We start from the raw sequence: 26,987 nt of genomic DNA on the forward strand, positions 1-26,987 counted from the left end.
GGCCCAAACTGGAGCACCCTGGGCCCTGTCATGGTGGCCAGTTCTGGGGAAAGAGGTCTTGTAGCAGGTTCTCTGATCTCACCCTAACCCAGAGCCTACATGCCTCTCCTGACAGACTCCACCTCCCACCTTTCCAGAGAGGGTCAGCTTCCATGACAAATCCCACCTCTCTCTTCTCCAGCACAATCTCCTGGTTGGAAAGTCAGTGACTTTGTAATTTCCACGATGAAGGTACCAAAGCAGGAGGCACTATTCATCATTCCTTTAAAGTATCATCTTGAAGGATTTTGCCTGACTAATGATTGGAGTGCAAAATGTACTAATTTGGAATGGAACCTCCACATATACCCTTCTACGCACCCCTATCCCCACGATCCTGTGACCAAACACACAGAGGTATTCACCAGAGCAATACCCTCCTTCTAGTGGAAGCAGCATGACATAATGATGGTATTTGCTAAACACTTACTAATAATAATTTTGATGTTTAAGTGCTTACTATGTGCAGAGCACTGTTCTAAGCGCTGGGGTAGATACAGGGTAACCAGGTTGATGAGGCACAGATGAGGTAACTGAGGCACAGAGAAGTGAAGTGACTTGCCCACGGCCACACAGCTGACAAGTGGCAGATCCGGGATTCGAACCCATGACCTCTGACTCCCAAGCCCAGGCTCTTTCCACTGAGCCACGGTGCTTCCCATGCTGCTTACTAGGTGTCAAGCACTGTTCAAAGTTCTGGGATAGATACAAGGCTATAAGGTTGTCCCACTTGGGGCTCACAGTCTTGATCCCCATTTTACAGATTAGATAACTGAGGCCCAGAGAAGTGAAGTGACTTGCCCAAAGTCACAGAGCTGACAAGTGGCAGAGCGGGAATTAGAACCCAGGACCTCTGACTCCCAAGCCTGTGCTCTTGCCAGTAAGCCACACTGCTTCTCAGACAAAATAGATAGAGCACAGGCCTGGGAATCATCTGGTCAAGGGTTCTAATCCCACCTCTGCCATGTGTCTGCTGTGTGACCTAGGACAAGTCGATTCATTTCTCTCTGCCTCAGTTACCTCATCTGTAAAATAGAGATTGAGACTGTGAGCCCACGTGGGATAGGGACCATGTCCAACCTGGCTTGCTTATATCCACCCCAGTGCTTAGTACAGTGCCTGACATAGTAAGCGCTTAACAAATACCATAATAATTATTATTACTATTAGAGCAGAGAGCTGCACCAACAAGTGGAGAAAATCAGGTTCTGTGCACATGGTCATCACTTGCTCCCACCCTTTCCCCAACCCTCATTCCCTTGATCTGTGCCCATTGCCTGCCATAATTGCTCTGTGGGGCTTTGAAGAACCTGCAGAGCTTGGACCTGATAACCTTATAAAATGGTAAATATACCTGGGAGTGGGTCCATTGATTTTTTTTAAGAAAACATCTTTCTAAGGTTATTTAACTCTAGAAATGTCTCCTAAATAGTTTATAGATTGAATCCTAACCTAGAATATTTGAAGACTTTTGAAAATGAGAGGGAGACCTAACTAGTTTGGATGATCCAGATGCAGTCAGTACTAGCAGGAGGCAGGGGCCTAGATTAGATGATCTCCTGAAAAATGATAATCATTGTGGTACATAAGTGTTTAGTGGGTGCCAAGCACTACACTGATAACTAGGGTAGATAAAAAATACCCTAGTATGAGGGCAAAGGAAAACAGGCATTTAAGCCATCATTTTACCAAAGAAGAAACTGAAGCACAGAGAATTTGAAGCATGACCCAAGTCACACAGGAGGCATGGAATGGAGTCAGGATTAGAACCCATTAAATAATTCTTCTGACTCCAAGTTCTGCAATTTTTCCACTAGGCCACACAAAACCACTTAACTCCAGAATGCAAATTTCTCCCTTACATAAGTGAACTTTGGAAGACATACAGTTTTCTGACAGGAGAATTAGGTTTGCTCAAATTTGCTCACTTAGAAGCCTTGGAAGTTATGTATTTGTCCCATTTTCTCTTGAGCTAAGTAAAGCTAGCCCCATCCTCTCACATGTCTGCATTTCACTGCCAATGTGGAGGGTGGGTGCTCCCTGAAGGGCCAGGCCAGTTGGATGGCAGCAGGATGTCTAGAAGAGGAAAAGCCCTCACTCTTCTGCATTCCCAGTCCAATCACTCTGGCACACTACTAGCCTTTCCTCCCTCCATCCCATCCCCCAGTACTTCCAATCTATAGGAATGCAGAGAGCTGGCCTGGAAAGCATGGGATAGGCTTCTTCAACACAGCCACCTAAGTGAAGATCTGAACTTCGATCATTTCCACAAGAAGTGATTTCTACTGGGCGACTGAGGATGCAATTCCGCTCTTGTCCACTCTGGGCCTTGTTTTTCATGCAGCAGTCTAGAGGAAACTTCAAAACTTTTTTAATTCAGCATTTTTAACGGAACTTGTTAGATCCTTACTATGTGCCAGGCACTGTACGAAGAAGTGGGGATAGATACAAGATAAGAAGGTGAGACACAGTACTCCTCCAATATAGGCCTTACAGTCTAAGTAGGAGGGAGGACAGGTATTTAGTCCCCCAGTTTACTAATGACAGAATTGAGGCACAGAGAAGTTTCTTGCCCAAAGTCACATAGCAAGGCAATTGGTGGAGCCAGGGTTCGAACCCAGGTCCTCTGACTCCCAGCCCTGGGCTCTTTCCAAAATGTCATGCTGCATAATTCCTTTCCTGAGGCTGCTGGGTGTGTCATGATCACAGCAGAACCTAAATGGTTTTTGTGGATAGTTTTTTTTTTAATGTTTCTAAATTCATACGACCTAGCACAAAATTTTCATCACAGGTCTTTTCCTCTCCAGATAATAATGGCAACAGAGACGGCTGATGCAGTTATAGCAACGGAAGAAATAACAGAAAGACGACAGAATTTGCTGGCTCTGTTATTTTGATGGAAATTATATATCCATATAATTGTAATTTTTTTGAAACAGCTCAGCAGCTGTGATTTCACTGTCTGTGCAGCGCAGCTGATCTAGGGCAAAATAGAGATATGCCAGTGGTTCCTCAGGGTCCTTTCAGACAATGAAACGTTTAAAAAAGAATCGATAAGTAGAGGACAAAAACAACCTAAAAAAAGCTCAGATATGGCCTCCGGATCCATTTCCAGCACACGACTGTAATAGATTCTGACAGCATTAGACCACACTGCTAAAACAATGTCTCAATCAAATAGATAATTTGTGTAAATGCAGATGTTTATATTTACTGGATAGCTATGTCTGTCTCCTGTGCTAAATCATAAACTTGGTGAGGGCAGGGATCATGTCAAAGTTTTATATTCTCCCAAGTGTTTAGGCTCTCAATAAATGACAATTTATTGATTCATTGGTTGAGTCTGTGTTTGGGCTATCCAAATCAATTAATCCTAATTAGTGAGCACTTTGTGCAAAGCACTGTACTAAGCACTTGGGAGAGTACAATAGAATAGACTTGGTAGACACATTCTCTGCCCACAACAAGCTCACAGTCTAGAGAGGGATACAGACATTAATACAAACAAATAAATTCCAAATATGCACATAAGGGCTGTGGGGCTGAGGGGGGTGGTATAAAGGGTACAGATCCAAGGGCATGGGCGATGCAGAGGGAATAGGGGAAATGAATTCTTAGTTGGGGAAAACCCCTGGGAGGAAATATGATTTTAATAAGGACTTGAATATGGGGAGAGCGATTGTCAGATATGAAGGGGGAAGAAGTTCCTTGTCAGAGCAGGACATGGGCAAAGGGTCAGCCACAAGATAGATGAGATTGAGACAGAGTGATTAGGCTGACGTTAGGGGAGTGACATGAACATGCCATGACTTAATAGGAAATCAGCAAGGTAAGATAGGAGGGGGCAAAGTGATGGAGTGGGCAATTCCTGGATGTTTTTAAGGAGTGAGTAGATGTGGACTGAACTTTTTTTTCCCCAAAAAAAGTGATTCTAGCAAGAGTGAACTATGGACTGGAGTGGGAGATCAGGTGTCAGTGGAGTCAATAGTACTTAACGTAGTAGCAGTTTGGATAGAGAGGAAAAGGTAAATTTTAGCAATGTTGTGAAGATTGAATGGATAGGATTTGGTGGCAGGTTAAATATGTGGGTTGAATGAGAGAGTTGAGTCAAGGATAATGCCAATGTTGCAGGTTCATAGGATAAGGAGGATAATAATAATATCAAGGTATTTGCTAAGTGATTACTATGTGCCAGGCCCTGTAATAAGTTCTGGGGTGGATACAAGCAAATTGAATTGAATATAGTCCCTGTCCCTCATGGGACTCACAGAGAAGTGAACTGACTTGATCAAGATCATGTAGCAGATAAGTGACCCATGACCTTCTGACTCCCAGGCCTGTGCTGCTTCCCTAGTGGTGCTGTCTACAGTGATGGAAAAGTCCTGGGACAGAGAGGGTTTGTGTAGGATGATGATGAGTTCCATTTTGGACATGGTAAATTTGAGGCATCTGTGGGACATCCTTGGATCCGTGAGGTATCCATGGACATCCTAGAGATGTCCTTAAGACAGGAGGAAATACGAGGCTGCAGAGAGGGAGAGAGAAAAAGAAAGAGATTGATGAGGGCTGGCAGTGTAGATTGGAAAATAATCTGCATAGAGATGGTAGTCAAAGCTATTCAATCGAGTAAATTCTCCAAGGAAGTGGGTGTAGTTGGAGAATAAAAGCTGATCCAGAACTGAGACTTGAGGGACTCCCACAGTTAGGGGGTGGGAGGCAGAGAAGGAGCCCACAGAAGAAACCGAGCATTAGTGGCTGGGTAACTAGGAGGAAAACCAGGAAAGGTCAGTGTTAGTGAAGTCATGGTTAGATCATGTTTCCAGGAAAAAGGGAGTGGTGGACAATGTCAAAGGCAGCTGAGAGGTCAAGGAGGATTAGGATGGAGTAGAGGCCATTGGATTTGGCAACAAGGAGACCACTGGTGACCTTTGAAAGAGCAGTTTGGGTGGAATTAAGGGGACAAAAGCCAGATTGGAGGGGGTCAAGAGAGAATTGGAAGAAAGGCAATAGAGGCAGCAAATGCAGACAGCTCTCTCAAGGAGCTCTGAAGGGAATGGTGAGGGGACATGGATGATAACCGGAAGGACAGGTGGGGTTAAGTAAGGGTTTTGTGTTTTTTTAGGATGGGGATACTTGAGCATCTAAAGACTTACTTAGGGTCTGCCACGTTCAAAGCATTATATTAAGCTCTTAGGAGAATAATATATAGTTGGACAAAATACCTGACCTCCAGGAGTTTTTTGGTGGTAGAATTTATTGATCACCCAATGTTTTAAAAGAGCAATACACCTGAATATTGGGTTCTCAGAACCGCCTTCCCTCCACTGGAGAAATATCGGCCATTGCATTCATTTATATGGACAAGTAGGATCTCACCATCAGATATGTCACATTGGAAAATGAAATGCAGGACAAATGGTAGGCTCTCTCTGTCTCTCGCGCACGCACACACACACACACACACACACACAGAGAAAGAAGGGTTGCATTTAAACAGTCACATGAGGAGAACATGTCTCAGGAGCTCTCATAGTTTTAGGTGATTATATTATGAAGCATTGACAACCAATTTCCAATCAAGTACTTAGATTTACTCTGGCATATTCGTTGCAGATTTAAAAGAAATAAACCGAGTTTGTCATTGGGTTGGGTCTAGAATAAACAAGGATCCAGGGATCCAGAAGTTAAACTGTTTGCTTCTGTTGCTTTTGTTCCATAATCTTGCAAGCTAGTAAGCCTGGGCCAGAGTTACTGTCCTAGTTCAAGTTTTCTGATTACTGATTTATGCATAATCTCTCTCACACTGCATGCATCTACTAAAAATGTCAAAAGTGTTATGGAACAAACTATGGTCACATTTGTCTGTTGCAGGACTAAGCATCCCCACTTCCCAAGTCCCATAGAAAGAAGGTTATTCTCACTCTAGACTTGGAAAAAAAAAAAACAAGCTCAACAATTTCTGAAACTTTGATACATAAAATTGGTTGGAAAAGGGGCATTCAGTTAATAAGTTAACGCATCAGTTCACATTCTTTACTGGCTTGAAGAATTCATGGGGCTTAGCTGATCAATATTATAAATGGGGTAGATAGTGCTTTAGAGAGGCCCCAGTGTTAATTTCAGTTCACTGGTTCTTACTTATATTCAAGTTTCATCAGACGAAGTATTCATTCAATTGTATTTATTGAGCGCTTACTGAGTTGTATGAAAGGAGAGAAGGTTAGCACTCTCCTTGAGAAGGATGGAAGAGGTCCTAGTGGCCTTTACAACACAATATATGGTTAAGGCATTGCCATCTACTTTGTGGCAACTAATTCACCCCCACCCTTCTAATTCACCCCCACCCTTCCCTCTGCTCCCCCTCTACCCTCTCCCCCCCACCACCCTCTGCTCTTCCCCTTCCTCTCCCTGCAGCACTGTGCTCATTTGTATATATTATTTATTACCCTATTTATTTTGTTAATGAGGTATACATCCCCTTGATTCTATTTATCTTGATGATGTTGTCTTGTTTTTGTTTTGTTCTGTTTTGCTTTGCTATCTGTCTCCTCTGTTTAGACTGTGAACCCGTCATTGGGCAGGGATTGTCTCTATCTGCTGCTGAACTGTACATTCCAAATAATTAATACAGTGTTCTGCACATAGTAAGCACTCAGTAAATACTATTGAATGAATGAATGTCTGCAGAGCACTGTACTAAGTGCTTGGAAAGTACAATTAGGCAACAGAGACAATCCCTACCCAACAACAGTCTCACAGTCTAGAATAGGGAGACAGACAACCAAACAAAACAAGTAGACAGGCATCAATAGCATCAAAGTAGATAAATAAAATTATAGATGTATAGGAGTTAGGGGTGACCAGTCTGACCAACTCAAGTGACATGGTAATTACTGATGAGAAGGAACATTTTATTATAGTCTGGAAAGAAGTTTACTGAATGTCAGAAACACAGTGTGGACATGACTTAGAGTTTCCCAATATTCTTGTCTCAGTCAAAGAGTAACTGTAAAATGGGGATTCAATATCTGTTCCCCTTTCTACTCAGATAGTGAGCCCCATATGGGACAGGGACTGTGTCCAACTTGATTAAATTATATCTATGCCAGCATTTAGAACAGTGCTTGACACATAGTAAGCACTTAAATATCATAAAAATCAGTAGTGTAATGCCAACAACCTAATGCAAGTGATAGTTATAAATCCCCCTGTAATGTCAAAATGACTACCATGTGCAATATTTCAGTGATACTAATGAACGGACATAGAGTTGTCCAGATTACCACTTGTTCAGCCAGTTAATTCACTAGGGCTTCTCTGTTTTGAGATCCCTTCTTTGTCTCATCCACAGATGGCCCAGCAGTTCCATTTTAAGAGTTCATAACCGATCTCCTATATCACAATATTGTGATGTTTGTGTATGTGGGTGTGTATGCATATATTTTGGACCTTTATCATTATGATTTGAGTGACTTGTGCAGAATTATGCTTTCACTTTTCAAATCAGGATAAGACCCCTTAGGTTTGATCAGAAATTGTATTTCCTCTAAACCCCGCAGGTAACTACAGCAGCTGAATGAGCTCTGAACTTTAATGTTAACAGCAAGCATTCTGTTCCCAGGTTTCTTACTTAATCTCTTCAGTCTTGACTTCCTGCCTTTAAGTTTGGGTAAATTGCTCCTTTTTCTCTGGAGTACCATGAGCCTTTTGAGGATAAGGAATATTTATTTTGAAAGAATACAGAAATTGAGTAGCAAGAGGAAAATGTGACTATTCCACTCTACTATGAAAGTGTTAGATTTAACTGTCTTGATTCCCATCATCAAGCTTATAAAATACCTAATTAGTTTAGTAGTTGTCCAGTTTAAAGACATCACTGCAGACGATGAAACTCAACTGTCACTGTGAGTCTTTGAGAGAGAATTTCCTGTATATTCTTATGCAGCATAGCTCAGTGGAAAGAGCCTGGGCTTCGGAGGTCATGGGTTCAACTCCCGGCTCTGCCACTTGTCAGCTGTGTGACTGTGGGCAAGTCACTTAACTTCTCTGTGCCTCAGTGACCTCATCTGTAAAATGGGGATTATCTGTGAGCCTCACGTGGGACAACCTGATTACTCTGTATCTACCCCAGCGCTTAGAGCAGTGCTCGGCATGTAGTAAGCGCTTATCAAATACCAACATTATTATTATTATTTTGTCCTTGAAAATACAGAGGGACCTCTTCTGACCCTTTGCTATTCGAGTGAGCATTGTTCAAACACTGATGTTTAATAAAAGACAAGGTAGGTTCAACCATTAACAGGACATGTGCTTTTTCAACACTTACAATGTGCCAGGCACTCTACTGAGTACTGGGGTAGATACAAGATAACCCCTTTTGACACAGTCTATATTGCACTTTGGACTCACAGCTGTAAGCCCCAATTTAGAGATGAAATAGAGGCACAGAGAAGTTAAGTGACTTGACCAAGGTCACAGCTGAAAAGTGGAGAAGCCAGAGCTAGAAACCAGGTCCTCCAACTCTCAGGTCTGTGCTCTTTCCACTAGGCCACACTGCTTCAGTTTTTTGGGTTTTTTTCAGTAGGGGCGATGGTTTATATGGATCCATCCTAACACTCTCCCCTGATAATCTTGGGCCCAAAGACATGCACAACCAGACAAATGGTAGGGAGACTGGACTGAATCTCTGGTCACAAAACGGACTATCTTTGAGACTCTCCAGTAGCCAACACCCATTTGCCTCGACCCATTGTTAAACCATCACCATTTGAGAGTGATAGCCAAAGTGGCTTAGTAAAAGTCAACTCCTTTCTCTGATTTTGCAGAAACCAGCAGATAGACACACAAAAGAAAAGAGAACAAAAGTAGAAAAAAGTAAGATCCATGGAGTTCACACACTCCCAATTATCTATGGTTTTTTGGCTATTGAAGATTCTAGTGCATGAAGTCGGTCCTAGAAGATTTCAGGAGGGTGACACGTAATGAAGTTAATGTCCCATTTGTATTTTGATTTAGAGTGGTAGCATGGCATAAAATGAAACGTGTGTGTAAGGCTTTGTGATTGGAACTGAGGCAAAAATGATCCTTCCTACCCAGGAGGTCATGTGAATATTCAACCCCAAAAATTTTGGGAAAAGATAAAATGATTCACAAAAGAAGTGATGTTAGAAAGAAGCCATTTACTTGATGCTTTTATGATACAGAATCACTTGGAACATTATTTACTTACATTTCCCAAGACCTTAGCAATGGGAAAGAGCATAGCACTAAGCAAAATACATGATTGGTGACTTACAAAATTAAAAATCTTGGCACAGGGATGCAACCTATTTTCTCTTTTACATTTCTAAGAACAATTCTTTAGACCATAACATTTGACTAGAGATCAGGCCACAGCAGATCTCACAGGGACCTATTTTTAAAAAGTGGAGAAATAGATGTAAAATGAGGAGGAAAGAGCAAGAATCCTCTATCAACTGAGCTTCAGTAACAGTTGTCTGCTCTGGGAATCTGGAAACCTGGGTTCTAGTTACCATTCTGACTTCTTCAACTGTCTTCAGTCAATCAATCCTAATTATTAAGGTCACATATCCTCCAAGATGCCTTCCCCAATTAAGCCCTCTTTTCCCCAGTTTCCTCTCTCTTCTGAATCATCTACACATTTGGGTCTGTGACCTTTGGCCATTTGATATTTTCCTAAACCTCAACCCCACAGTACTAATGTACATATCTATCAATAACACATAATTTTTTAAAAAAATTAAGGTCTGTTCCCACCCCTCCTAGTCTGTAAGCTCATTTGAGGCAGGTAGCCTGTCTATGAACTCTGTTGCACTCTCCAACGCACTTAGTACAATTCTCTGCACATAGTAAGCATAGTATCATTGACTGCTTGAGTGCTTGTGGTGTGTACAACACTGTATGAAACAGTTTGGGAAAGTACAATATAACAGAGTTTTTCATTCCTGGTAAAGTGTTTTGACTGAAGAACCATCTTAGGGTTTTCCATAAGATAGACCCATCAACAATCATGAAAAATTGTTGACTTCCATGATTAGTAAAGGCTGCCAAGGTTACAAGAAGATTGCTTTTATTTTTTTTAATGATGTTTGTTAAGCGTTTACTAAGTGCCAAGCACTGCTCTAAGTGCTGTGGTAGATACAAGGTCATCAGGTTGCCCCACGTGGGGCCCACAGTCATAATCCCCATTTTACAGATGAGGTAACTGAGGCACAGAGAAGTGAAGTGACTGGCCCAAAGTCACACAGCTGACAAGTGGCAGAGTGGGAATTAGAATAGGGATACTATGTGCTTGGCACATAATAAACTCTTAAATACCATCATTACTACTATAATAATGACAATAATTATGGCATTTATTAAATGCTTACTGTGTGTCAAGCACCATACTAAGCACCGGGGTAGACACAAGCTAATAAGTTTAGACACAGTTCCTATGCGGTACTCACAGTCTTAATCCCTACTTTACAGATGAGGTAATTGAGGCACAAAAAATTGAAGTGACCTTTCCAAGGTCATACAGCAGACAAGTGGAATCCTGGCCCGGTGAGCCCAGGCCTGTGCTCTATCCACTATGCTGTGCTGCTTCTCAAGGCAAGGCAAAGAGAATCACTGTGGCTCAGTGGAAAGAGTACAGGCTTATGAGTCAGAGGCCAGGGGTTCTAATCTTGACTCCGCCACCTGTCAGCTGTGTGACTTTGGGCAAGTCACTTAACTCCTCAATGCCTTAGTTACCTCATCTGTAAAATGGGGATAAAGACTGTGAACCTCACGTGGGACAACCTGATTACCCTGTATCTACCCCAGCGCTTAGAACAGTGCTCAGCACATAGTAAGCACTTAAATATCAACATTATTATTATCATCATCCTCCTGGTCAAGGCCCCAAAGCTCAGAATTGGCACTCTGAAGGGGTCACTTTGGCCATTAATGAAGCCCGCCTGTTAAAAAAAAGAAAAAATAAAACTGTGATGTGCTGCAACCCTGCCTGCCTAAACACATTCTGCATTTTGGGACCTAGCTGGAATAGGACAGGCAGGGATGAGAAAGTACAAGGGCCTCTGGGTAAAACATTAGCACTATAACAGGTTTCTTGGCCCAAGTTCTCAGTCCCGAAGTCCCAGAACCAAGCTTCATCCAAATTTCTCAAAGGGAGACTTCTCCAGTACTGCCCTTAAGTCATGGTTGAGTCCTAATGGTTCTCTGTCTCCTTTGTCTGAAGGCATGCTGCTTTGACAAGGGAGCATCATTAGGTTAACAAAATAGGCTGCTTCTTTGTTTTCATCAAACGATGCTGAGATCAAGTCCTTATCAACCCTTTAGCCCTGGAAGCACTGAAGACACAAAGTTTTAAGAGGTTATAGAACCTAGAATGTGTTTCAAGCCCCAGTTCGTACCAAACAGGCCCTTCCCGGAACCGGGAAGCCTCAGTGACCTGTAGTAAAGTCAAACCATACCTCTGATTCATTCATTCATTAGTATTTATTGAGCGCTTATTATGTGCAGAGCACTGTACTAAGTGCTTGTAATGTACAACTTGGCAACAGATAGAGACAGTCAGCAAGGTTACTGGGGAAAGTTTTTTACTAAGTTTTACCAACGTGCGAGGGAGTGACACATATACACACCCACCTCAGCCCTCTCCACCAAGGGTCTGATACCAATCTCTGGTCAAAGGAGCCCATTCTGCCAAAGTTGCTTCTTTCTGCTTCCAAGTGATGCTCTCCTGCAGCTTCCTCTGCTCCAGCATGCCACCTGTGTGCCCCTGTGCTACTTCTCTAGATGCTTCTGTCTGTATGTTCCCTGCGACTCAAAGCGACCGTCTTTTATCTGCCTTAGGTGTCACAGCTGTAGCTCTATGTAGCAGCTATTGATTGGTTCAGATCCATTACTGGCACAACAGGGAGAGAAAGCCCCGCTTCTCTCCATGACCCGCCTCCACAGACTCACAATCACCTGTCTCAGGTAGGGCCCATCAGTGTCTTCACGAGTCTCTTCCTCGTTGTTGTTTGTGGGATCATAACCACTAACAAGGCAACTTGTGGGCTCACCACAGAATTCAATTTGTCTTGCAAGCTACTTCTGATGAATTTTGCCAGGGCAAAAACTCAATTATTTTGGAATAGCTCAGTATCTGCTGAATATAAGGGGGGTAAAGCTGTCTAGTGGAAATAGAGAGGACCTGGGTTTTAATCAATCAGTTGATTTATTAAGCTCTTGCTGGGTGCAGAGCCACACGTGCCACAAACCTGCTTTGTTACCTTGCACTAGTCACTTAACTTCTCTGTGCCTCAGTTTCTTCATCTGCAAAAGGGGAATTCAATATCTTTTCTCCCTCCTATTTATACTATGAGTGTGGCTTAATGGAAAGAGCACGGGTTCTAATCCCAGCTCTGCCACCTATCTGCTAGGTGACCTTGGGCAAACCAACTAACTTCTCTGTGCCTCAGTTACCTCATCTATAAAATGGGGATTTAGCCTGTGAGCCCCACGTGGGACAACCTGATTACCTTGTATCTACCCCAGCACTTAGAATAGTGCTTGGCAGATAGTAAGCATTTAACAAATACCATAATCATTATTATTACTGTTATTATTAAAAGAACTGTGGGCAACCTGATTAACTTGTATCTACCCCACTTCATTCATTCATTTAGTTGTATTTATTGAGCACTTAATTTGTGGAGAGCACTGTACTAGGCACTTAGAAAGCTACAATTCAGCAGTAGAGAGAGACAATCCCTGCCCTCACCAGGTTTACAGTCTTAAAAGGTGACAGTCCTTAATACGGTACTTTGTGCATAAAATAATGCTTATAAATACCATTATTATTTTATGTATTCGGCCATTCAACAGAATCTACTGACCACTGAACGATGTGCAGAACACTGCTTGGGAGTGTACAATGCAACAGAGTTGTTAGACTCTGTCCATAACAAGATTTACTGTCTAGAGGTACCCTCTACACAAAAGCTTGCTATTATACAATTTGCAGTCCAAAGACCTTAGTAAAGAAGTGATTTGCAGAAGGGATATGATTTTGACCAAATGATTCTGTGATGGTTTAGGTCATAAACAGTTTCTAAATGGCAACCTACTATTCTACTTCTGTTCTCCTTTTGCTCTTAAACTGAAATAGCACTTCTGCTTTTCCCCTTTCAAACATACTGCCTGATATCTGGATTTACTAAAAGGTGACATCAATTTAACATACTATGGGAGAATACAAAGCATCCAACCTATAACATACAGTCAGCAACTCCTATAACTCCTTGCTTCATTATTTGCTCTAAAGTCTTTTAACTTGTCACTTGTACCTCTGGTCATCATTGAATCTAGGCTATATATGGTTTGAAGTAGTATTTGATGAGCCAGTCTAACTACTTCATAAAACCAATCGATAAGGAGGTAAGGAATTCACAGATAAATCAATATCAGTACATTCCTATTGGGTATCTCTAAACTTTATGTGCTCTAGATAAGATCTGTCCTAAATTAATGTAAAGAAGTATCTTGAAAGAGATCATGGATGCTTGGAATACATTTAATGTCCTGGGAGAAAGAGAGAGAGGTCACAGTTGTGCTGACAAATGATAGATAACATAAGTAAATCCTCTCTATACTCTAAGCTGACTGTGGGCAGGGAACGTCTCAACCAACTCTGTTATATTGTACCCTTTCAAACACTTAATACAATGCTATGCACAAAGTAAGTACTCAGTAGATACAATTGACTGAGGGAAAATACAATTGTGATCTAGACAGTCAAGAATGAAGTAGAAATGGATGACGATATACAGATATTTTGTCGTGATATGAAGAGATACTGTAGTTAAAGAGCATTGCTTAGTCGAAAAGAGCATAGGGCTGAGAGTCAGAGTACTTGTCTTCTAATCCTGACTCTGCCACCTACCCGCTATGTGACCTTGGGCAAGTCACTTAACTTCTCTGTGCCTCAGTTCCCTCCTCTATAAAATGGAGATTCAATACCTGTTCTCCTTCCTATTTGGACTGCTATCCCCCTTGTGGGAACTGCTTATGTTGTAATCTATGCCAGATTTTGGTACAGTGTTTTCAATGTAGTAAGTGATAAGCAAAACTATTATGTAGAAAATTTACCCATGAGAGGAATTTCATTCCAGTTTTCCTTTTTCAATACACAGACTGGCCCTCAGTTAACCAATTCCTCCCCTCCCTGACGTGAGTACGAACAATTACTCTCCCCCACTTCAGAGCATTATTGCAGGCACATCTCCTCCAAGAAACCTTCCCTGACAAAGCCCTCTTTTCCTGTTGTTCAACTCTCTCTGTGTCATACTGACTTGCTCCCTTTATTCAACCTCCCTCTCAGCTCCACAGCACTTATGCACATATCTCTAATTTAATTATATTAATGCCTGTCTCCCCCTCTAGACTATAATCTCATTGGGTGGCAGAGAATGTATCTGCTATATTGTCATATTGTACTCAATAAATACAACTGTGTGAGAAGAAGTGTCACTTAATGGAAAGATCATGGGTCTGGGAGTCAGAGGATATGAGTTCCCATCCCAGCTCTGTCACTTTCCTGAAGTGTGATCTTGTGCAAGCCACTAACTGCTTTGTGTCTCAGTTTCCTCATCTGTCAAGTGAGGATTCAATACCTGTTCTTTCTACTTAGAGTGTAATTCCCCTTGTTACTGGAACTAGATCTGATCTGATTATCTTGTATCCACCCTAGAACCTAGTATAGCGTTTGGGCTATAGTTACTGCTTAACAAATACTACCATTACTATGTGGTTGGGGGAAGCTCATCAGGAAAGCACAATTCACAATCTAGGAAATGATGCATTGGAAAAAGATGTGATCATGAAGCTAGGGAATGGAAAAGGACAGCTGAAATAGTTTAGTCCATCCCCCTACCTCCTGAAAGAACCCTATCTGTGGTCAAATGATATTCACCACATAATAATAATAATAATGATAACTTGTATTTGTGAAGCACTTATTATATGACAAGCACTATATAAGTGCTGTGGTAGATAAGGATAATCAGGTCCCAAATGGGGCTCAGTCTAAGTAGGAAGGAGGGCTGGTATTGAATCACCATTTTGCAGAAGAAGCAACTGAGGCACAGAGCAGTTAAATGACTTGCCAAATATCACAGAGTGGAAAATTGATGGAGCCAGGATTAGAACCCAGGGCCTCTGACTCCCAGGCCTGAGGTCTTTCCACTAGGCAGCCCTGCTTTCACACTGCATTGGGAAAGAGTCAACAACAGAAGGCAAAGAAACTCTAGTTTCTTTCCCTCCACCCCCAATCCCAGCGCACACTTGAGCCCAAACTCATGTGGCCAAACTGTTGCTGATATTACCCAGGATTCTCCAGTAAACTTCCTGCTCAACTTACACTAAAAATGACAGCAAGACTGAGGTGTCTTTCTTTTCCAGTACCAGTAAATCAAACCCTTGCCTCTAGGCTTCACAGAGAAAGGAAAAACAGATGGAAGCACAAGAGTCAAATCAGTTGCTGCTTAAAAATCCAGTCTAGATTTGCAAACCCGCCTGCACTCCATGCAGTAATTGGCATTAAGAGTTACTTGGAACAGCAACCAGTGATTTTCAATTGGTATAAAAAAAGTAATTGGCATTAAGTGCTATTTGGAGCAGCAAACCAGTGATTTTTCAAATGGCATTCAATAAGAAATAATGTCAATTGATATGAAACAGGCACTTTGAGTCTAAGTTAACACAACAGTAGAGAAGGGGTTGCCTTTGAGAAATGGCATATCAATTGCATTTAATCATAGTCACTGAGTTGAGGGAAAAAGGACACCTTATAAGTGTCCAGTGGAGCTCCCTTTAAAACGATGATGATGATATTTGTTATGAGCTTACTATGTGTCAAGCACTGTTCTAAGCCCCGGGGTAGATATAGGCTAATCAGGTTGGATACAGTCCCTGTCCCATATGGAGCTTGCAATCTTAATCCATTTTTCAGATGAGGTAACTGAGGCACAGAGAAGTTAAGTGATGTGCCCAAGGTCACATAGCAGACAAGTGGTGAAGCCAAAAATAGAAACCAGGTCCTTCTGACTCTCAGGCCTGTGTTCTATCCAATAGGCCATGCTGCTTCCCATAAACTTGATTGTTTATGAATGGGAAGAGTCATTAGATGGGAAGTAAGGAGGACCAATGGAAAGAACACTAATCTGAGAAATAGGAGATAGATGTGAGTGCTAGTCCTACTCCACCACCCTCCTGTGTGACCTTCAGCAAGTCACAACCTCTCAACGCATCTTCCAAATCCCTATCTCACAGGAAAGTTGAGTTAACTGATGTGAAATCCTTTTGAATAAATAAAAGGGCTCTAAAGTTCAAGGTTACACTATTATTTATGGAGGTGTAGAAACGGTTTTGTCCTTGGTTTTATAAATGCAATTGCTGATGGTGAAATTGTTTCCATATGTGTGGTTGTGGCTGAAAAGATCAGTGACTACTGAACAATATATTCCATATTGGATGCATGAGAAGATAGGTCCTTGTTTTGCTGTTGCATTTGCTGTAGGCAAGGTCTACTGCTATATGATGGAGACAATCTTGAAAACAATCTTCAGGAAGCTTCTTCTCAAGGCATGTAACCTCTCCCTTTCATTCATTACACTCATTCAATCGTATTGAGAAAGCAGCATGGCTCAGTGGAAAGGGCCGGGCTTGGGAGTCTGAGGTCCTGGATTCTAATGCCGGCTCTGCCGCTTGTCAGCTGTGTGACCTTGGGCAAGTCATTTAACTTCTCTGTGCCTCAGTTACCGTATCTGTAAAATGGGGATGAAGACTTGTGAGCCCTATGTGAGATGAACTGCTTACCTTGTATCTACCTTAGCCCTTAGAACAGTGCTTGGCACATAGTAAGTGCTTAACAAATACCAACATTATTATTAATGAGCACTTACTATCGGCAAAGCACTGTACTAAGTGCTTGGAAGGTACAATTTGGCAACAGATAGAGACAATCCCTACCCAGCAATGGGCTCACAGTCTACAAGGGGAAAACAGACAACGAAACAAAACAAGTAGACAGGCATCAATACCATCAAAATAGATGAACAGAATCATAGATATATACATATTCATTCAATGGTATTTATTCAATAGCATTTATTGAGCGCTTACTATGTGCAAAGCACTGTACTAAGCGCTTGGGATGAACAAGTCGGCAACAGATAGAGACAGTCCCTGCCGTTTGACGGGCTTACAGTCTAATCGACGGGCTTACAGTCTAATCATCATTACACATCATTAACAAAATAAACAGAGTAATGAATATGTACAATATACACAAGTGCTTTGGGGAGGGGAAGGGGGTAGAGCAGAGGGAGGGAGTAGGGGCAATGGGGAGGGGAGGAGGGGGAGAGGGAAAGAGAGGGCTCAGGCTGGGAAGTCCTCTTGGAGGAGGTGAGGTCTCAGTAGGGTTTTGAAGAGGGGAAGAGAGTTAGTTTGGCAGATGTGAGGAGGGAGGGCATTCATTTCAAGCCAGAGGTAGGATGTGGGCCAGCGGTGGACAGCGGGACAGTCGAAAATGAGGCTCACTGAGGAGGTTAGCAGCAGAGGAGCAGAGTGTAAAGGCTGGGCTGTAGGAGGAGAAAAGGGAAGTGAGGTAGGAGAGGGCAAGGTGATGGAGAGCTTTGAAGCCACTTGTGAGGAGTTTTTGCTTCATGCGAATGTTGATAGGCAACCACTGTATATTTCTGAGGATGGAGTGACTTGCCCAGAGTGTTGCTGCAGAAAGATAATCCAGGCAGCGGAGTGAAGTATAGACTGAAGCAACTTGCCAAATTGCTGCTTCCCTGCCTGGTCAGTCTGCTGCACTAGTCTCGTGACACTGGAAATGAACCACTCTGCAGAGTTAGCACAGCTGTAAGGACTGGCAATAAGCCCAAAGAAGCTTGAGGTGATTTGCTAGATTGGATAGGGAAAATCCTAACATATAACCAAAGAATTTCATCAAAAGAACTGACTGCTGTCACTAATATTCCCTAGGCAGTATCTGATCGAACAGTGTTTGCCTATACAGAAGAATATAAAATGGAATCAAGGAGGCCTACATGTCTTTTAGGAGACTGACTAAATATGATTACCAATTGAGCACCCATTGTATACTGAGCACTATACTAGGCACTTAGAGGCACTAGACTGTGAGCCCCATGGGGAACAGGGACTGTGTCCAACCCAATTTGCATGTATCGACTCCAGAGCTTAGTACTGTGACTGGCACATAGTAAGCACTTAATAAATACCATAATCATTATTAATAAGAAGCAGCATGGCTTAGTGAAAAGAACACGGGATTGGTAGTCAGAGGTAATGGGTTCTAATTCCCGGTTCTGCGACTTGTCAGCTGTGTGACTTTGGGCAAGTCACTTCACTTCTCTGTGTTACCTCATTTGTAAAATGGGGAATAAGACTGTGAGCCCCAAATGGGGCAACCCGATTACCTTGTATCCACCCTAGCACTTAGAACAGTGCATGGCACATAGTAAGTGCTTAACAAATGTCATCATTATCATTATCATAATTATCCTTGTCCTCAAAGAGTTTACCATCGAGCAGGAGTGACAGACACTACTGATAGCAGGAAGCTGTAGAGTAGATGAGAGGCATCTTCATGAGTCATCAGTGGCTTTTATCAAGCACTTACTATGTGTCGAGCAGTATACTAAGCACCTGGAAGAGGAAAATACAATAGAGTTGGCAGGCATGTTCCCTGCCCCCAACGACCTTGCAGTTTTGAAGGGGAGACAAGCATTAATATATATAAATAATTTATAATGCATAATTTAAAGATATGTACATACTAATAATGATACTTGTTAAACACTTGCTGTGTACCAGGCTCTGTAGTAAGTGCTGGGAGGATATAAGGAAAGCGGTTAGAAACAGTCCCTGTCCCACATGAAGCTTCCAATCTCAATCTCCTTTTTACACATGAAGTAACTGAGGAACAGACAAGTCAAATGACATTCCCTAGATCACACAGCAGACAAGTGGCAGAGTCGGGATTAGAACCCAGGACCTCCTGACTCCCAGGCCTGTGCTCTATCAACTGAGCCATGCTGCTTCTCTCCTCTGCTGCAAGCGCTGGGGTGGTGCAAGGTAGTTTGGACACGGTCTCTGTCCCACATGGTCTTAGAGATTGGGAGAACAGATACTTACCTCCATTTTGAGGATGGGGAGACAGAGTTTACATAACTTGTCCTACTTCACAAAGTGGGCCGGGGCAGAATTAGAACTAAAACCTAGGTCTCCAGGTTCTCAGTTCCATCTTCTTTCCACTAGGCTCCACTTCTTCTATTGTTAGAACTTTCGGGTAGAGTGCGTCTACTTTGTAATTCAATGATAAATGGCATTAACAGCAGTGTAGATGCTGAAATATATCCCAATTTTATTGTTTTGGTGGACTTAGCCTTTGTCAGACTTTTGGAGTACCCTTTGCTATTAGCTATTGCTATGCTATGCTATGATTTGGCCTGAATTGTCTTTTAGAACTTACCACTGTGCTTACTGCGATGGACGAGAAACCAAGCATCGAGCATATAACTATCATACAATGCAAATAGGCATTAAAGCTAGCGCTGTAATACCAGAAGAAACCTAGCCTTTTTTTCTTCTGTTAAACCCACTTCCTTGTCATCCTTGCTCCTGAATTTCCTCAAAACGCACCCATCCATCCCCCTCGCTCAAATTTCCCTCTTTCCACAATCTGACCAGTCACAACTTTCCCCATGTTTAAGACCATCCTAAAATTCTACCTTCTCTAACAAGCTTTTCCCAAGTAGATCTCGGCACTCCAAATCAATCCCACTGCACCTATATATTTATTCATGTATTCCCATTCTTATCACTTGCGAATAGATCTCCCTCCATTATTTATTCCAATTATCTGTAAACTCCCCAATTAGCATGCAAGCTTCTGGTGGGCAGGGGTCATGCCTATTCCTCTGAGGTACATACCCAAGTACTTGAAACAGTGCATTCTCTAGATCGTAAGCTCATTGTGGGCAGGGAACATGGCTGCCAACTCTATTATAGTGTATTCTCCCAATCGCTTATTACAGTGATCTGTACATAGTCAACATTCAAAAAATACCATTAGTTGAACCCAGGGTATCCTCATTAAATATCATTATTACTATTAGGGAATTAGACCCTAAAGTGAACTGACTCCCACCAAAGTTCCATCACTGGGCCTAAGACTTTCCCTTTTCCCAACCATCCCACTGCCCAATCCCTAGGTATGAAAATAGATTTTCATACAAATACACATTTAAATTCCCAAGTCCACTCAGTTGCAGGCTAGACTGTAATGGAGACCTTTGGTTCTCAACAGGACAAATCATTGGGCTTATTAAGGAAGCAATGATAATGAAAGACTTGGGTAAACTTAGGATCAGGATGGGTAGATAAAGTACTATGTGCATTTTAGAATGACTGTTTCCCTTATTTCTTCCCATGGTCAATTCCTCCTATCCTCCTGTCCTCATACTGTTGTAGTAACTATTTATTAAGCATTTTATGTGTGCAGAGCAGCACACAGCAGCAGGGCATAGTGGATAGAGCACGGGCCTGGGAGTCAGAAGGTCCTAGTTTCTAATCCCAGCTCTGCCACTTATTTGTTATGTGACCTTAGGCAAGTCACTTCACTTCTCTGGGCCTCAGTTACCTCATCTGTAAAATTCATTCATTCGTTCAGTCATATTTATTGAGCGCTTACTTTATGCAGAGCACCGTACTAAGTGCTTGGAAAGTACAATTCAGCAACAAATAGAGAAAATCTCTGCTCACAGTGGGCTCATACTCTAGAAAGGATGAGGATTAAGACTGTGATCCCCCCGTGGGATAGGGACTCTGTCCAACCCTATTTGCTTTTATCTACCCCAACGCTTAGTACAGTGCCTAGTACATATTAAGAGCTAACGAACGCCACAGTTACTATTATTATCTTAGAATGACTGATTCCCCTATTTGTTGCCAGAGTCAAATCCTTCCCATCCTCCTATTCTTGTACTGTAGTAATAATAATATTTACTAAGCACTTACTGTATTTACAGCACTGTACTAAGCACTAGGAAAGAATACCAAGATCAGACAGATACTGAGCACACTCTAAATTCAGGTACCCACTAGATTGGGGGTTGCAGGACTGTCATAAAATTTTTATAGAGTTCCTTCTAAACTCACCCAACCCTTCTTTCTTTCTCAGTTGTCCATTTTGTTTTAAAAATTGCCCTTCAAAGAAACTGTGTGCTTTGAAGAAATGATATTTCCAAGCACCTAAAAATATTGGGTCTCCATACTAGCAGGACTTAGACAAACCATCGGAAACCACCTCCTCATTCCCTGGCGGGAAGATACTAGTTTCTGTTCTGCCCCTTTGTCAAGGAAGCCCACCACCTGGGTGGATTCTCAGTAGTAGGATCACATGGAGGTAAAGTGTCCACACTCAAGGGAGACAGGGGAATTGATAGCAGTCTCTCCTGACCCCTTCGACTTGTTTGGACTGCTTTCATTCAGAAGCAGCATGGCCTAGTGGATAGATCAAGAGCCTGGGAATCAGAAGGTCAAGGGTTCTAATGCCACTTCCATCATTTGTCTGATTTGTGACCTTGGGCAAGACACAACTTCTTTATGCCTTGGTTCCTTCATCTGTAAAATGAGGATTAAGACTGTGAGCCCTATGTGGGACAGGGATTCTGCCCAACCCAACCAATCATCTTGTATCTAAATAGAGCTTAGAACAGTGTCTGGCACACAGTAAGTGCTTAACAAATGCCAGCATAAATACACACACACACACACACACACACACACACACACACATATATGTATAGGCACCAATCAATCAGTGGTAATTGCTAAGAGCAATTGCTAGAAGCAGCGTGGCGCAGTGGAAAGAGCACGGGCTTTGGAGTCAGGGCTCATGAGTTCGAATCCCAGCTCTGCCACTTGTCAGCTGTGTGACTGTGGGCAAGTCACTACTTCTCTGTGCCTCAGTTCCCTCATCTGTAAAATGGGGATTAAGACTGTGAGCCCCACGTGGGACAACCTGATTCCCCTGTGTCTACCCCAGCGCTTAGAACACTGCTCGGCACATAGTAAGCGCTTAACAAATACCAACATTATTATTAAGAGCTTACTCTTCAGAGCAGTATACACTAAGCACTTGGGAGAGTACTGCAGAACGGCCTAGTGGAATGTTGGAGAGAGCAGTTTTAGGGGGTGGAGGGTCAGAAACCAGATTTCAGAGGATCAAGAAGGGACTGGAAGAGCAGAAGTGGAGGGAAGGGGAGTAAACAACTTGATTGAAAAGTTTGGAGTGGAATTGTAAGCAGGAGGTGGGGCAATAGCTGGTTCCCCAGTGCTTAGTATAGTGCTCTGCACACAATAAGCATTCAATAAATACAATTGAATGAATGAAAGAGCACTGGGGTGGAGGGAGAGTTTTATTAGTATTGGAGATACGTGGGCATGTTTGAAAGTGGAAGGGAGAGAGCCATTGGAGAGTGAGTAATTAAAGGCAGCAGTGAAGAAGAAAAAAAGGAATCAAAGTCTTTTAATATGGTGCAAAGGGATTGAGTCGGAGGGGCAGAGGATAAATTTTGAAAGGAGGTGGGAGATCTCCTTGGGAGACTCTTGGGAGAAGGTTGGGAAACATGAGGTAGTGAATGTGGGGGTTGGAGGTGTTTGGGACTGGGGAAGTAAAATGGAGATTTGGGAAAATACATGTCTGATGATTTCATATTTTCTGACTAGGAATCGAACATGCACCATGGAATTGCTGAATCCTAATTATTACACCACTAGGCTCCCCAAGTTGCAGGAACTCCTAGGGCAGATTCTATGCCCCTGGACCACACTAAACTTATCTGCTTGAGGCTACTTGAGAAGCAGCATGACCTAGTGGAAAGAACATGGGCCTGAGAGTCTGAGGACCTGGGTTCTAATCCCAGCTCTTCCAGTTGTTTGCTGTGTGACTCTGGGCAACTCAATTAACTTCTCGATGCCTCAGTTTTCTCATCTGAAAAGTGGGATTAAATACTTCTTTTCCTTTTCACCTAGACTGTGAGCCCCATGAGGGACAAGGACTGTGTCCAATCTGAATAACTCATTTCTACTCCCAAAGCTTAGAACAGTGTTTGAGACATCATAGTAAGTGCTTAACAAATACAGTAATAAAGATAAAAATGATGATAATGATTTTTGTCTCCATACTCCAGAAACAGGTCTCAGTAGCCATCACAATCTCAGAAGAAATAGCATGATATCAATCCAAGGTATATAATAATAATAACAACAATTGTAAAGAGTTTACTATGTGCCAGGCACTGTTCTAAGTACTAGGGTAGATAAATGTTAGGGTGGACACAGTTCTTGTCCCACATGGGGCTCACACTGCTAATCCCCATTTTACAGATGAGATAACTGAGGTCCAGATAAGTGAAGTGACTTGCCCAAGGTCACACAGCAGACATGTGGCAGAGCTAGGATTGGAACCGAGGACCTTCTGGCTCCCAGACCCGTGCTCGATCCATTAAGCCACACAGCTTCTCAATTCAGCAATTAACAATCCAGGAACTAACCTTTGAACAAGTCACCTTAATCTTCTCTTTTCCATCTCTCCTGGGGCCTTAGAAAATTTGCTGAACAGTAATTCATTTTCAAAGCAAATGAATGTCATTCCCCTGGGAAGAATAGAATGAGGGAAGTGTTTTCACTTCCCTACGCTTCCTTCCCTCAGAATATCCTATAGAACTGCTCGAGTTGCACACACAAAGACAGAACTCTGCAAAGCTCTTAAACCTGCTCAAATAACTACATGGCTTTATGTCACAAAACAAGCCATTGTCTTTATCAAACATTTACTCTGTGCAGAACACTATATTAAGCACTTGAGAGAGTACACTGTAACAGAGTTAGTAGACACGTTCCCTTCCCACAAGGAGGTTATAATCTAAAAGGAGTTGACAGTCCTCATCCCAGAAGCCCCAGACTGAGACACAAAGGTCAGACATGGTCAGCCACCCCAGTTCTCTCTGTTTACAGGTTAAATGGAAAAATATGATATGGTGACATGACTAATGGAGGAATAATTGACTAGCAGAGATCTGTTGTGACTATCTGTACAAACAGCTCTCCCACATTTCAACTGTGCCGTTCAATGTTTATAGCATTTCAAATAGGTTAAGTGAGACTTATTTCTCCCAGTGGGGGAGCTCAGGAAATGTCCTAATAAACTCTCTGGCAGTAGATATTCATGCACTATAGATAGGAACTGTGCTTTTTTCCTATTTCTTTGCCTACTTTGAAGTACATTTCGCAGTTATTTGCCAAATTATGACATACTACGATTTACTTCAGTCCTTCCTTCTCCTGGTCTGCAAGAAGTTCCTAGATGAACGGCTGCCTTTTGCAGTAAATTGTGCAGTTGGATTCTCTATATTGCTAGGGGAAGTTTAAGAATTTTCCAGAAGACTGTAATTCCAAAGCGCATTTCCATCATCCTCAATTGCCTTCTCTTTCTCACCCATCACCCCCCAATCCTGGTTGAGTCCTCTCCTGTGAGTCCTTGTGGGTATCCCAAACAAGAAGGGAAGCAGTTTGGCCTAATGGATAGAGCCCAGGCCTGGGAATCAGAAGGTGGTTCTGGACCCACCTCTGCCATTTTTCTGCTGTGACCTTTGGCCAATCACTTCATCTGTCTGTGCCTCAAGTACCTCATCTGTAAAATGGGGATCAAGACTGTGAGCCCCCTGTGGGACTTGGGCTGTGTCCAACCTGATTACCTTGTATCTACCGCAATGCTTAGAATAGACCCTGGCCCTTTTTTTTTTGGGGGATACTTAAGTGCTTACTATGTGCCGAGCACTGTTCTAAGCACTGGGGTAGATATAGGGTAATCAGGTTGTCCCACGTGAGGTTCACAGTCTTAATCCCCATTTTACAGATGAGGTAACTGATGCACCGAGAAGTTAAGTGACTTGCCCACAGTCACATAGCTGACGGCTGGCGGAGCCAGGATCAGAGCTCCTGACCTCTGACTCCTAAGCCCGTGCTCTTTCCACTGAGCCACGCTACTTCTCTTGCTTCACTTAGTAAGCACTTCATAAATACCATAAAAATAAAAAGACTCTTGCATTCACTGTGGCTTAAGTGGCTATAACTTCCTAAGTTCATTTTACTTGTTCTAAAATAATGCGCTTTTGCTTCTCGGGAAGATTCGAGGACTCTCCAAAATCACTGATACTATCCAAATTGCCCTTGCTCCGAGGAGGATTCTCTTTGTGCTGCATGTTAGGCCTCCATCTCATTTTAATCTTTAAAGAATCTGTTTCATTCATTCAATCGTATTTATTGAGCACTTACTGTGTGCAGAGGATGGTACTAAGTGCTTGGAAAGTACAATTCGGCAACTGATTGAGAAAATCCCTACCCAACAACGGGCTTACAGTCTAGAAGGGGGAGAGAGACAACGAAACAAAACAGGTTTCCTATTCCTATTCCTGTTTCCTTTGTGTAAGTCACCCAAAGGAGCTGGAAAGAGAAGCCCTAATCTCTGAAAGATGAATAAGGGAAGCAAACACCCAATCATCATCATCACTAGTATTTACTGAGCACTTATAAGCAGAGCACTGTATTAAATGCTTGGGAGAGTACAATACAACAGAGTTGGCAGCCACACCTGCAGAAAACAGCCCCTGAGGTTTAACAGGGTCCCTATTGAGCAGAATATTTTTGGTTTGGGAAGAGGATATACTGACTAGTTTTCCACATAGAAAACTAAGGGAACTTGAGACTCGTGGCTTTCCACAATAGAACTTCCGAATATCACTCATTTTGGGGGAGTCTATGGCTCTAAACACATAACTCTAATTTTAGTCCAAGAATGATGATTCAGATATTACTTTCTGAACCAATCTTTCTTTAACTTCCTCTTAGCAGCATTTTACAATTTAAAGGAAAAGCTATATTTCTGTCAAACTTCTGTTGGACCCTGCAGTCAAAGCAAACAAGAAAAAATTTAGCAAACCACTCAGGTCCTATTTAAAAAGATGACATCTTCCCAGACAGCACATTGTTATATTTATCTTGGCTTGGAAAAATCGTATTTGAATTCTTCCAACAGGATGCTGTGTTATCTTTATTCTGTACTCAGGACTTCACAGAAAACATTTTCCATGGATATTTTCTGGAAATATATTCTCCTTATTTATCAGGTTATAGATGACACTTCTTATTACGTCAGAAAAACCTCAAATTCAGAATCAAGCAGGCAGAAGTAGTTTTAACATAACCCACATTTACAGTAGGCTTTCAAACTGCCTAGCGAGGCTTGGCCTGTTTTAAATTAATATCATAGTTTCTATCAAGTCCTTTTGGATGGCAGGTGTAGAAAGTAATGAATCACTTAGCCAAGTGTTTGGAGATGTATGAAAGACACAATATAAAATCATATTATAGTCTATCTAGAGATTATATAAATATGACTAAAGTCATTTTTGAAAGCCCTTCTTAATTTAAATTTAGTGGAACTGGCACAGATATCTTTTGGAGAATGTCAGAAAGCTTTCGAAACCCTCGTCTTTTGTCTTCCATAACATCTCTTAGCACTTGTGGTGATTGTGGTGTATTTTTTTTTCATACCCAATACATGTAATTTGTTGTTATAATAATCTCTTATTCAAAAAAAATTTGGAGAAGATCGTATGATTTAGCAAAGTCATCGGAGAATGTTTTACTCTGAAAACACTCAGATGAGAAAGAGATAAGTTTAATTTCAAAGAAATTTTGTCAGGTCTCATCACTTCACATGTGAGTCGCAGTTTCCTCAGACCAGCATGAGACTAGTTATCATTCAGAATCCACTGCAGCTGGCCTATATTGAAGTATTTGCA

At 42.1% G+C, this 26,987-nt stretch overlaps 1 long non-coding RNA gene and 1 other non-coding gene across 3 annotated transcripts in view; both read left to right on the forward strand.

Moving 5' to 3' along the window:
* Positions 1-26,987, forward strand: part of LOC120638536 — a 170,837-nt gene that overhangs the window by 87,435 nt on the left and 56,415 nt on the right. The window lies entirely within an intron of this gene.
* LOC114816719 lies at positions 6,237-6,370 on the forward strand. Its single transcript, XR_003764531.1, has one exon. It is a non-coding gene; the product is annotated as a U6atac minor spliceosomal RNA (small nuclear RNA).

Source organism: Ornithorhynchus anatinus, chromosome 1 (genome assembly GCF_004115215.2).
Source record: "Ornithorhynchus anatinus isolate Pmale09 chromosome 1, mOrnAna1.pri.v4, whole genome shotgun sequence".
Taxonomy (NCBI): domain Eukaryota; kingdom Metazoa; phylum Chordata; class Mammalia; order Monotremata; family Ornithorhynchidae; genus Ornithorhynchus; species Ornithorhynchus anatinus.